The sequence below is a fragment of the Eptatretus burgeri genome, chromosome 14 (genome assembly GCF_056783735.1).
Source record: "Eptatretus burgeri isolate ZD-2024b chromosome 14, Ebu_testis_v1, whole genome shotgun sequence".
Lineage (NCBI taxonomy): Eukaryota > Metazoa > Chordata > Myxini > Myxiniformes > Myxinidae > Eptatretus > Eptatretus burgeri.
The window spans coordinates 41,278,923-41,291,400 of NC_140974.1; positions in this window are offsets into that span (position 1 = coordinate 41,278,923).

Genomic DNA, 12,478 nt, shown 5'->3' on the forward strand with positions numbered 1-12,478 from the left:
ATGCTCTGCACAGTGTTCCCAATGGATCATAGACACACACACACACACACACACACACACACACACACACACACACACACACACACACACACACACACACACACACACACACACACACACACACACACGAAGGGTGATCAGTTTATTTGTGGCCCAACAAGGAAAACGCTGTACAGTCACTTTTATTTTTCAACATAATCTCCTTTCCTGGCAGTGCACTTCATCTTCTGGCTTGACTATGCCCATTCTGTTAAACTCCTTGTCATGCTCCTTTAGGAAGTCCTTTACACCTGCCATCACAACATTGTTCTCATATTTGTTACCCCGCAGAGCTTCTTTCAGGTGAGGGAATAAATATGTCAGACAATAAATGGCTAGAGCTAGTGAATAGGGTGGGTGTGGCAGAAGATCATCCCCACAGTGTGCAGCAGTAAGTTGAGCTGTATGTGGAGAAGTGTTGTCCTGGAGAAGCAGCACACCTCGGGTCAGTTGCCCTCATCTCTTTTCCTTAATTGCATCAGGCAACCGGTGCAGTTCATCAGAATAATACTCCTTGTTAAAAGTATTCCCCTTTTCTAACAAGTTTACCATTATCACACCATCACATTCCTAAAGACACAATGGCCATGACCTTTCCAATTGGTGATGTTCTCTTGACCATTTGAGGGGGTAGGACCCCATGTATTTCCACAGGATTCTCGATTGCTTGGTCTTAGGATAAAAGTGGAGAACTAGTGTCTCATCCTGTGTGACAATCCGCTGGAGTAAGTCGTCGGGATCAGCATGAAGACTGTTTTACAGCTCACAGGAAACGTTCAGACAAGTTATTTTCACATCCACTGTCGGCATTCGGGGAACCCAGTGTGGACTGACATCTTTGCAATACCCAATTTGTCTGTGACTAATTGATTGAAACAAACGAAAACTAACACCCAATGTCTCAACTACATGCCTGATGGTTGATTGTCTGTGTTTTATCACTACTTCATGCACCTGGTCCACCATTTCTGGTGTTACCACCTCGACAGGATGACCTGATCTGTATTCATCTTCGGTGCTTGTGCCATACTTGAACTAAGCTACCCAGTTCTTTACCGTGAAATATGAAGGAGCATTATCCCCCAATGTCACGACCATATCCATCTGTGTTTTCTTGAGAGATAAGCCTTTGTGTGGAGGTACTTTATCATTGCACAGAGCTCCAATTTCTCCATTTTGACTGAATTTTTTGAGTCCATTCTCTGGGAAATCTGCAAGTAGAAATATGGTATTAGCAAGGTATTGTAACAGCAAACATAGATTTATACTCTGTCAGTTTTATCTTCCAACCATGTCCACAAGTTGGTTGGGCAATCAAGTAGCCTGGTGTTGGCTAAAGGCCCTGTCACACCTTGACGTTTTAGCCAGCGTATGGCAAGGTATCAAAATGTATGTAAAACGCTGGCGTACGCTGAACTATTGATGTTTTTTTTTTTACAGTTTTGGACGTATTCATAACGTATTAGTAACGTACACAGAACGCTTCGATAACATATAGATAACTTATATCAACGAATGCTGAACGTGTTGTCGGCGTTCACAACCTATGCCCAACGATAGTCTAACTTATGCATAGCGCGGCAGCGTATCGCCAATGATCACATGGCGTAGGCTATTAATAGGCTGCGGCTCGACGATTCAAATCATAACCGCACCAGACATCGAAGTGTCAAGCCGCTGTCACACCTTGACGTTTTAGCCAGCGCATGCCGACGTATGAAAAAAATGCCAAATACGCTGGCACACATCGAATACGTTATGGGTAAGTTTTGTATACGTTAATAGCACGCTGAAGCACGCTGGCATACGTCGTAGTACATCGACAAATTTTCAGCATGTTGAAAATTTTTCGACGTACTTGGCGTATGATACACGTTCCGCATACGCTGGCCATAAGTTGTAGGCACGTTACGCGATCGTTGACACACGTTACATGTAAGTTACTCTTAAGTCGAAACACGTAGAGGTAATGTTTAGCGTCGTGTTCCAGACTCACTGGTTTGTTTTTTTTTCTTCGGCATGACAGTGATGTTGACACTTCGATTTCTAGTGCGGTTATGATTTAAATCGTTGAGCGGTTGCCTATTAATTATCGATATATTAATACTCAAGGACCAATTTTGTGCTCCTCCTTGCGGTCGCGTCACGCTTTTCTCGGTACTGTGACCTGAACTGAAATAAACTTCGTATCTGCAAGATTGCATCGCACATAGTGGCAATCGTCAACCTTCACCTCTGAAGCATTTATATATTAATACTGAAGGACCAGTTTTGTGCTCCTCCTCGCGGTCAAGTCACGTTTTTCTCGGTACTGTGACCTGAGAAGTTTTGACACGGTGTACGTCAAAGTTGACACGTGCACAAATCAGAGGACTTCTTCACAAGGAGTAGTGTACACCAAAAATGTCGTGTACAACGACGTTTTGTAGGCCTCATTAGGTAAGGCCATGGAGTACATTGAATGGGATCTGGCTCTTATGACAGCTGCCACTGGTTGTCATATTGGGCTCATGGAACGGAATCCGTCTGTGACGGGGTTTCGGTTAGTATTATATTGTTACGGCTGTGGAAATTCGCAGAACACCATAAAGGTCCTTAGTTCGGTTAGATCGAGAAGTCTGTGTTCAGTTAGATTTCCCCACCATTGTTTAATGGGTATTATTCGTTTCACAGGGCTGTGATCCTTTGAGATAGCCGTTTTTCTTTACTATCGTTATTTTGGACCAACCACGTTTCAACCAGCACAACCACCTTCACAACACGGCCAGCACAACAACCACGATCGCCTCAACCACCAACCTCACCTAACCACCTTCCCCGCTACACCAACTGCCGATCCCCTTCTCCACAAACCAAATCACAACCCTCTGTTGGTGGCGCGCGGATTTTCCCGCCTGTTTTTCCCACGCGCCGATCGGGGAGATGGTTCGTCATTGGTCGGTTCGTGGAAGTGAGGCGCTGGAGATAAGGAACGCCCCCTTTCTTGAAGCTTCCCGCAGGAGCTGGAAGGGGGGCAGAGCGATAAACGGGGAGGAGCGAGGCGTTGGAACCGAGGAATATAAGGGTGCGCAGGACGCCAGGTCTGGGTCTTCGTGGTGGTTTTCGTCTGTGTGTGTGGTGTGCGTTGGTGGTTTCGTCTTGGTCTTCAGAGAGTCTTGGGTTCGGTGGTTCGGGTCGAGTCGTCGGAGCTCGCAGTCGGTGGGGAGCCCGGGCGTGGCACGTTGGATGCAGACGGGAGGCGCCGCTTTGCCAGCTCTGTCGCGCACGCCTGCACATCCGTGTGGAGAGCACTGGAGAGATCTCGCCGGCCCCGTGGAAGGCCGAGCTCAGCCGCGGCTGTCCCAGCTGCCGTGGGGGACAGACGTCGCGACTCACCCACCATCGCACCAGGAGGGTGCAGGTAACCTGCAACGGTCTCGTGGGGCCCGTTTGGTCATCCAGGCTCCACGCCATAAAGGTCTACGGACCCTGTCTGGCACCCTTGTCTTTGGGGGTAGCCTTTTCTTTTCTTTTGAATGAATGTTGGTGGCGCCGTGTCCTGTAAGTAAAACTGGTTTAGTGTTTGTACATCAATAAATAATAGTCGGCCGTAATGTTTTTGCCTTGCTCGTGTCTTTGTCCCCGCCCCGTGCATAATTGCTTTGGCTGTACATATGTGCATATGTGTTAATTTAAATAAATGTGCTTGGTTAAATGTATCCCGTTCGTTGCGTCCTCCTTTCTCTCCATTGAAATGCCATCTTGCATTGCGGAATAATAGTTGGGTTGTTAAATAGAATCGGATCCGGTGAGGTCGGGCGATAGTACCCGCTCAGTTATCACTGCAGAACAGAATGGACCGCTTGAGCGGTTCGTGTCCAAGCCGACCTGCGCCGAGGTATGGTCTCTGGGTAGGCTACCCGCGCAGGTACTTCGGTATATCGATATTTGGCGATTGACCCTATTTTGCGCGGGTAGAAAATTGGCTAGGCCGTGGTGGGGTTGAAGACCCACCCGTGACAGGGTTCCGGCGTTGTTCCGGAAGGTCACGACTGAAATGTCCGTCCGGTGGACGAGCGGCTACTATTAGTGAAAAGCGGTCGTTCGTACGCTGGTGGGCGCGAATTCGTAACACTGGGTTCAGGAGTGTGGGATTCAAATCCATCCCGCCTCCAATCAAATTAACGGGAATCGGATCAGGGGTGTGTAGATTGACCCTCGATTCCCATCAAATTACGAGCTTTTTTAATATTCCGATAAGCAAGATGGCATTTCAAGGTGAACGGGTGCAGGGTGGTTTAGGAATGCGTTTTGATGTAGGATCCATGGCCCCGGACGGCTCTTTTGATAACCCCAGCGCTAATTGCAATCAGTGGGGGAGCTCACCCTCATATACTGAGCATGAACTTTGCCGACAAACGAACTCGAAGTCGCACAATTGCGCGCGATCGCATCTCAGCGCAACACGGAGCGAGCTGCTATTAGCACAGCGAACGGGACGACACGAGGCGGGTGCTCCCAGCTACCGTTTCAAACCACGGGGTCATGGCAGGCGTGGCAGGATGCCGGAGCATGCATTGACGGGCTTCGGAGACAAGTGTCAAAGTCCTTGCAGTGGTGGAGGAATGGTGACAACTGCATAAGGGAATTGCATTCGTTTTCCTTTGAATTGCACGAGGCATGGTGGCGTGTAGACGAGGTTCAGGAGGATTGGGTGCATAAGGAGTCACAACAATTGGCCGATGCGCAGGAACTAATTCGGGTGCTGGAGAAGCACTTGGCCAACACAGGCAAGGTAATAGCTGGAGGAGAGATGAGAGTAGAGCGGCTTACCCTTGTGTGGGAACAGAAGGAGAGTGAACTGAATAAGAGAATACATGAAATGGAGGAGGCATGTGAAAGAGGTGTGGAGATTAACAAGAGAATGAACAAAAGAATGGAGGAAGCATGCAAAAAAGCTGGGAAAAGGAAAAAAAGTGAACACGATTTGGAATTGGAACATCTGAAGGAAGAGGTAAGAACAGGAAATCAGGAAAGAGAAAGCCTAGAACGGCAAATAAAAAAGAGGAGAGGAACATCTGGAGGAAAGGACGGAAGAATTGCTGGAAAAGTCAAAACAGTTCGAAGAACTACAGGAAGAAATGAGGGAGGAAGGAGAAAGGAAAACAAAGCTAGAAAAGGAAAAACGCAAACAAGATGGGGGAATTGGAAATACTGAAGCGAGAGGTAAGGGCAGGCCAGATTAAAAGAGAAACCCTGGAAGGGAAGATAAAAATAGAAAAGGAATGGCAGGAAAAACTAAAGGAATACAGTAAGAAAAGGGACGAATTGAGGAAGGAAGCATGCGAAATAGGTGAGGAGGCCAGAAAGGAATTAGAAAAAAAAAAAGCTTCTGAGTTACAGAAACACCAAAACAAAGAGACGGGATTACAAAACGAGCTGAGGATGTTAAGAGAGCAAAGAAAGAGAACGGAGAATGAAACGTTAAGGAACCACACTGTGCAGATCAAACAGCTGGAAGCCAAGGCCAGATTAAAGAATGAGGAACAAGAAAGTACGGAAAGAACAAGGAATGAGACAGGAGAAGGAAACAACGAGATTGCAGAATGAGGAACAAGAGAGACTGGAATAAAAAACAAAAAGGGTATGAATTTGAAACTGAACAACAAAAGGAAAAAGCAAGGTTGGAGTACGAGGAGATAGTGACAGAACAAGGAATGAAACAGGAAAGGGAGATTAACTAATTGAGGGAAACTACGAGATTGGAGAAGGAGGAACAAGAGAGACGGTGGAATAAGAAACAGACAGAAGAACGCATGAAACAGGAAAGGGAGATCAACAAAATGAAGGAAACTATGAGATTGGAGAATGAAGAACATGAGAGACGATGGGATAGAAAACAAAGAAAACGAGGTTGAAATTAACCAACTCAGGGAGAGGGCAAAATTTGAGTCCACGGAGATGGAAAAACTCCGGAAAGATAACGAACAGCTAAGGGGGCTCAGAGAAGAAGAACGACTCAAATGGAGCCAGGAAGTAGAACGGCACAATAAGGTGGGATGTGTGACAGCACCACAAGGAGTAATGTTAGTGGTGCAGGACTTGATCGACACCACTCGTCGGATGAAAGAACAATTAGGGCAAACCATGATAAAGGAGACACGAATAAAAATGGAGACGAGGGAAATAAAAGAGACAAAGAAGGAAATAGAAGTTTTGCCAGAGACACGGGACATGGACCGAGTCGAGACTGAATTAAAGAGAATGAAGGAGGAAACAGAGAGGAAGATCTAGGAAGAAACTAATAGACACGAAGAGACAACAGAAATAAAATGTATAGAGACGCAGGAGATAGAAAAAGTAGAGGAGAGACTGCATGATAAAGACGGGGTGAAAGACGAGCACACACACACGGAGGTGATGGAGGACAATGAGGGTGAGCTCGTAGAATGTCTCGTAACCTGGTGCAAGCAGCCGGATAACCTCCTTCAGGAATGGAGGGAGACGCTATGCTCCCTTGAAGCGGATCACGACCAGGTGGGTCCGGGCGTGCCAAACGAGTTAGAGGGGACGAGTGCTGTGGACGGGTGCACACGGAGCTTGGGGGGAATGGAGACCCCAGAACTCCTTGTAGTGGCACAAATCCCCAGCGTGGACAGCCTGGTATGTGTGTACACGAGTGTGGCTAAATGTGTGCTGCAACGCACGCATATTGTGGGTGGAAGGTTGTGTGTGAAAGGGACCGCGTGTGTGAGTAAAATGGTGTGCGAGGTTGCGAGTGAGCCGAAGTGCGTGACTCCCAGCACACCGTGTGTAGAAGAGACGATGTGTAAGTGGAATAGCGAGCTTGAGTGAAAGGCCGCGTGCGAGTGGAACCACGTGTGCGAGTGAAAGGGCAGGCGTGAGTGAACGGCCGTGTGTGTGAGGTCGCTGTATGTGAGGGAGATGGCGGCTCGCATGTGGGAACATGTAACCGCATGTCCTGGTGTGAATGTCATCTCGAGGTGTGTGAGCCTCGTGCCACGTGGGAGTTTGTGCATGAGAGTGTGATGACGACGGTGCCTGACGGTGGACAAAGGCCGAGTAGCAGCCGTAGATGCATTGGGGACCGTGCCGGGTTTGCACGGCAGCGCGCGCGGGGTCCGTGCTGTGGTACGCACGAGGCCGCCACGTGCGCGCTTGTGGGAGTGAAGCCCGGTCCGTAAACGCACGCGGTGGATTTGCCGATGCCACGGACGGACAGAAGGTAGGCTGGATTACGTATTTGGACCAGATGGGTTCTCCTCGTGGCCGTGTTTGTAAAGCTCCGACGAGCAGAGCACATGTGTTCGTGTGGGGAACCCCTCGAAACGCGAGGCTTGCTTGTTATGCGCTGGGTGACGTCATGGCTGCACGTATGGTTGGAATCCGGCAGGAGGGGTCGAATCCCTGCCGGATGGTACCGTCCAAAGAGGGACGAGGTGCGCGAAGCGCGAACAGCTGCCATAACGTCATGGGGAAAGACCGCAGGTTGCGAGTTGCCGCGCTGGTCTGCGCATTTTATAGGAAAAAAAAAGCAAGCTTCGCTTCGGGTGAACAGGATTCCCAGGCAAGGGGTGGAAGACCCCCCCCCTGTCCTGGGCACAGGATACCACTAGTTCGGGGGGAGGGTTAGTGATAGCTCGACCGGCTCCATGTGGCAGGGATAAGTCCTCATGGGGCCTGTGGAATGGATTAGTTAGAGGGCTTTTAGTTGAGATTTAGGATGGAAAATGGATTTTGGAGGACAGAGACAGACTTTTGAGTGTGTAGAGGGGACGTAGCTTAGCTACGTAGTGTTAAATGGAACGTGCTATATTTTAAGGGACGACGAGGGATCACGAGGTAGTTAGGGGATGCATTCAGAAGAATGGCAGTGATCAGCGATGTGAGTGGTGAAATGAAGTGGAAAATGTTGTTGATGAGTGAGTGAGGCCAGTGAGCCTGAGTGTATGGAGTGAATTTGGAATGCATGGTGCGATGAGTGATTGGGGGGAGGAGTGATTCCCACCCAACGGACCCCAGGGTCAGTGAAAGATGAGTTAGTGGGTTAGTTAAATTGACAAAATGGAGGTCGTTTTGCTGTTGGTGGGAGTGTAGGCTCAAAACCCATTTGGAGGGGTGCAGGAGCCCTGTTGATGGGCTGGGAGCGTGGCTGCGAACGGTGAGTATCGTTTAGTGGGTCACCGGGCACTGGGTTAGTCGGTCGCAGTAGGCCAAGGGTCCATGGGGGGCCGAGATAGTGTAGTGGGCACGGGTGGGCCCGCATGATGTGGGACCTGTAGTGCCAGAATGCCACGGGGGCAGTGTACTGGGCACAGGTGACTCTCGAGGGGGAGTCGCCAGGGAGGTCACTCCCCGGTGTTTCGGGAGCTGGTAGGCTCGGAGGCAGTTGTAGTGCCCGGGGGTGCCATTGTTTGAGAATCGGCAGAGGGTAGTTCCTGCCAAGGGAGCCACGCATCCCAGCCATGAGACCATGTGAGAGCACCGGAGGAAAATTGGAGGGCATGGCCCGAAATTTGAGAGGACACCAACACAGGCGACGGGAATCTGGGTTATTAGAACCAGCAGTTTAAGCGAGAGGCGTTTTTGGAAAGCCCTGGGGTAGTTTAGGAGTAATAAATGTTGGGGTAGATAGGAAGTGTACCCCTCCGCACCATCCATCCCTTCTCGCGTTGTGGGCCGCTGGACCCACCTTGGGTTGAGATCGCTGAGATCTGAGGAGGCCATTCTCAGGCTTCGTTGGGCCTCGACACAGGATGCTCACTCTCCCTTATTCCCCTCCAGGAAGGGAACGTAGGGTTTGGGAGTAGGCAAGGAGACAGGATAGGTTAGCCGGACAGAGACAATAAAGGGTAAATAAAAATAAAATAAAACAAAAAAAATAAGATGGGGCTAAATTGGATTTTTGACAAATTAAGGGAGTGGGTATGGACAGAGACAGGCAAAGGCGATAGGTTAGGAGGGAGACAGTCGGGTAGGTCCTAGCCCGCCTTCCGAGTGGCCAGGACCACCACACTCCCTCCACCAATCTCCTTGAACAAAAAAGGAGGCCGGCCAACTTCATCTGCCGGCTGTTTTAATGCAAGGCCTGTGCCGGTCGGATCATCTGCCGGCTGTTTTACTGTAAGGACTGTGCCGGTCAGCTTCACCACCAGCGCGTTTTGCCACAACGGCCTTGTTTTGCCTTGCCATGCCTTGTCTGCCTGCTTTTGCCTTGGCCTCATGCCTGCTGCCCTGTTGCATTTGCCCCCATTCATTGCCAAATGCGCCAGGATCATCGCGCGTGCTGCAGGGACTGCCCTGTCGGCAGCCGCATCACGGAACTGCACTGGCAGCCCGTGCACCGTTTGTTTGCTGCGTCAGATCATCGCGCGTGCTGCAGGGACTACCCTGTAGGCAGCCGCATCATGGGACTGCATTGGCGGCCCGTGCACAGTGTTAATTCATCCATCCATCTACCGCTAAGTTGCATGTGCGGCTTGTGTTCAAACCTGTGGTTGACTCACGAGCCAGAGACTGCATGTGAGCAGCCTGGCTCCCTGCTTGTTTTTCCCACAGAGTCCATAGATCCTGGGCCATGGTTAGTGTACCGTGTATAAGGTTAAGAGTTGTAAAATGTAAATGAGTTGCGCCCTCTGCATGTTTGTCGTAGCGCCGGCAATTTTATTTAAGTTATCTGTATTAGTGGGTTTATTTCGTTTGTTATTCAGCCTTGGGACTTTTAAATTTATTTTTGGGACACAAATACACTAAATGTCGCACTCAGGGATCCGAAGCAAAAACATACTCGGGGAAACTTACACATGATGGCACACGAAAATTCGACGAATCGGGACGAGTCTGCAAAAAGGGGAGGGGGTAGTGTTACGGCTGTGGAAATTGGCAGAACACCATAAAGGTCCTTAATTCAGTTAGATAAATAAGTCTGTGTTCAGTTGTATTTCCCCACCATTGTTTAATGGGTATTATTCGTATCACAGGGCTGTGATCCTTTGAGATAGCCGTTTTTCTTTACTATCGTTATTTTGGACCAACCACGTTTCAACCACCACAACGCCACCATCACAACAACCACGATCGCCTCAACCACCATCCTCACCTAACCACCTTCCCCGCTACGCCAACTGCCGATCCCCTTCTCCACAAATCAAACCACAACCCTCTGTCGGTGGCACGCGGATATTCCCGCCTGTCTTTCCCGCGCGCCGATCGGGGAGATCGTTCGTCATTGGTCGGTTCGTGGAAATGAGGCACTGGAGATAAGGAACGCCCCCTTTCTCGAAGCTTCCCGCAGGAGCTGGAAGGGGGGCGGAGCGATAAACGGGGAGGAGCGAGGTGTTGGAACGGAGGAATATAAGGGCGCGCATGACGCCAGGTCTGGGTCTTCGTGGTGGTTTTCGTCTGTGTGTGTGTCGTGTGCATTGGTGGTTTTGTCTTGATCTTCGGTTCTGTGGTTTGGGTCGAGTCGTCCGAGCTCGCAGTCGGTGGGGAGTCCGGGCATGGCATGAGGGATGCGGACGGGAGGCGCCGCTTTGCCAGCTCTGTCGCGCATGCCTGCGCATCCGTGTGGAGAGCGCCGGAGAGAGCTCGTCGGCCCCGTGGAAGGCCGAGCTCAGCCGTGGCTGTTCTAGCTGCCGTGGGGGACAGACATCGCGACTCACCCACCATCGCACCATGCGGGTGCAGGTAACCTGCAACGGTCTTGTGGGGCCCGTTCAGTCATCCAGCCTCCACGCCATAAAGGTCAACGGACCCTGTCTGGCGCCCTTATCTTTGGAGGAAGCCTTTTCTTTTCTTTTGAATGAATGTTGGTGGTGCCGTGTCCTGCAAGTAAAACTGGTTAAGTGTTTGTACATTAATAAATAATAGTCTGTCGTAGTGTTTTTGCCTTGCTCGTGTCTTTGTCCCCATCCCGTGCATGATTGCTTTGGCTGTACATACGTGCATACGTGTTAATTGAAATAAATGTGCTTGGTTAAATGTACTCCATTCGTTGCGTCCTCCTTTCTCCCCATTAAAATGCCATCTTGCATTGCGGAATAATAGTTCGGTTGTTAAATACCCGTTAAATAGAATCGGATCCGGTGAGGTCGGGCGATAATACCCGCTCGGTTATCACTGCAGAACGGAATGGACCGCTTGAGCGGTTCGTGTCCAAGCCGACCTGCGCCGAGGTACGTCTCCCGGTAGGCTACCCGTGCAGGTACTTCGGTATATCGATATTTGGCAATTGACCCTGTTTTGCGCGGGTAGAAAATTGGCGAGGCCGTGGTGGGGTTGAAGACCCACCCGTGACAGGGTTCCGGCGTTGTTCAGGAAGGTCACGACTGAATTGTCCGTCCGGTGGGCAAGCGGCTACTATTAGTGAAAAGCGGTCGTTCGCACGCCGGTGGGCGCGAATTCGTAACAATATTATAACCGCACTAGAAATCGAAGTGTCAACATCACCGTCATGCCGAAGAAGAAGAAAAAAAAAACCAGGGAGTTTGGAACACTGACGCTAAACATTACCTCGACGTATTTCGACTTATGAGTAACTTACAAGTAACGTGTGTCGACGTGTGTCAACGATCGCGTAACGTGCCTACAACACGTTAATCATAGGTTAGAAATAAGTTTCGAGTATGCTAAACATTACCTCGACGCGTTTCGACTAATGAGTAACTTACAAGTAACGTGTGTCAACGATCGCGTAACGTGCCTCCAACATGTTACTCATAGGTTAGAAATAAGTTTTGGGTATGCTAAACATTACCTTGACATGTTTTGACTTATGAGTAACTTACAAGTAACGTGTGTCGACGTGTGTCAACGATCGCGTAACGTGCCTACAACTTATGGCCAGCGTATGCGGAACGTGTGAGCCATACGGCGAGTACGTCAAAAAATTTTAAGCATGCTTGAAATTTCACGACGTACCACAGAATACGACAGCGTACTTCATTGTTTTTCAGCGTGCTCCTAACGTATACACAACTTACCCATACCGTATTCGACGTGTGCCAGCGTTTTAGACACATTTTTCATATGTCGGCATACACTGGCTAAATCGTCAAGGTGTGACTGTGATGTTGACACTTCCTATTTTCAGGCGGTTTAGTTATGATTTAAATCGACGTGCGGCAGGTTTTTAACAGAGAACGCCACGAGTTCGTCGGGGATACGTGCAGCGCGCTATGCCTAAGTTAAACTATCGTTGGGCATAGGTTGTGAACGTCGACAACAGGCTAAGCATTCCTTGGTATAAGTTATCGAGAAGACAATGAAACGTTATGTGCCCATTACTAATATGTTATGCATACGACCAACACGTTATGAATACGACCAAAACTTTTTTAAAACCTCAAAACTTCAGCGTACGCCAACGTTTTACATACATTTTTATACGTTGCCATTGCTGGCTAAAACGTCAAGGTGTGACAGCGCCTTAAGCAACAAA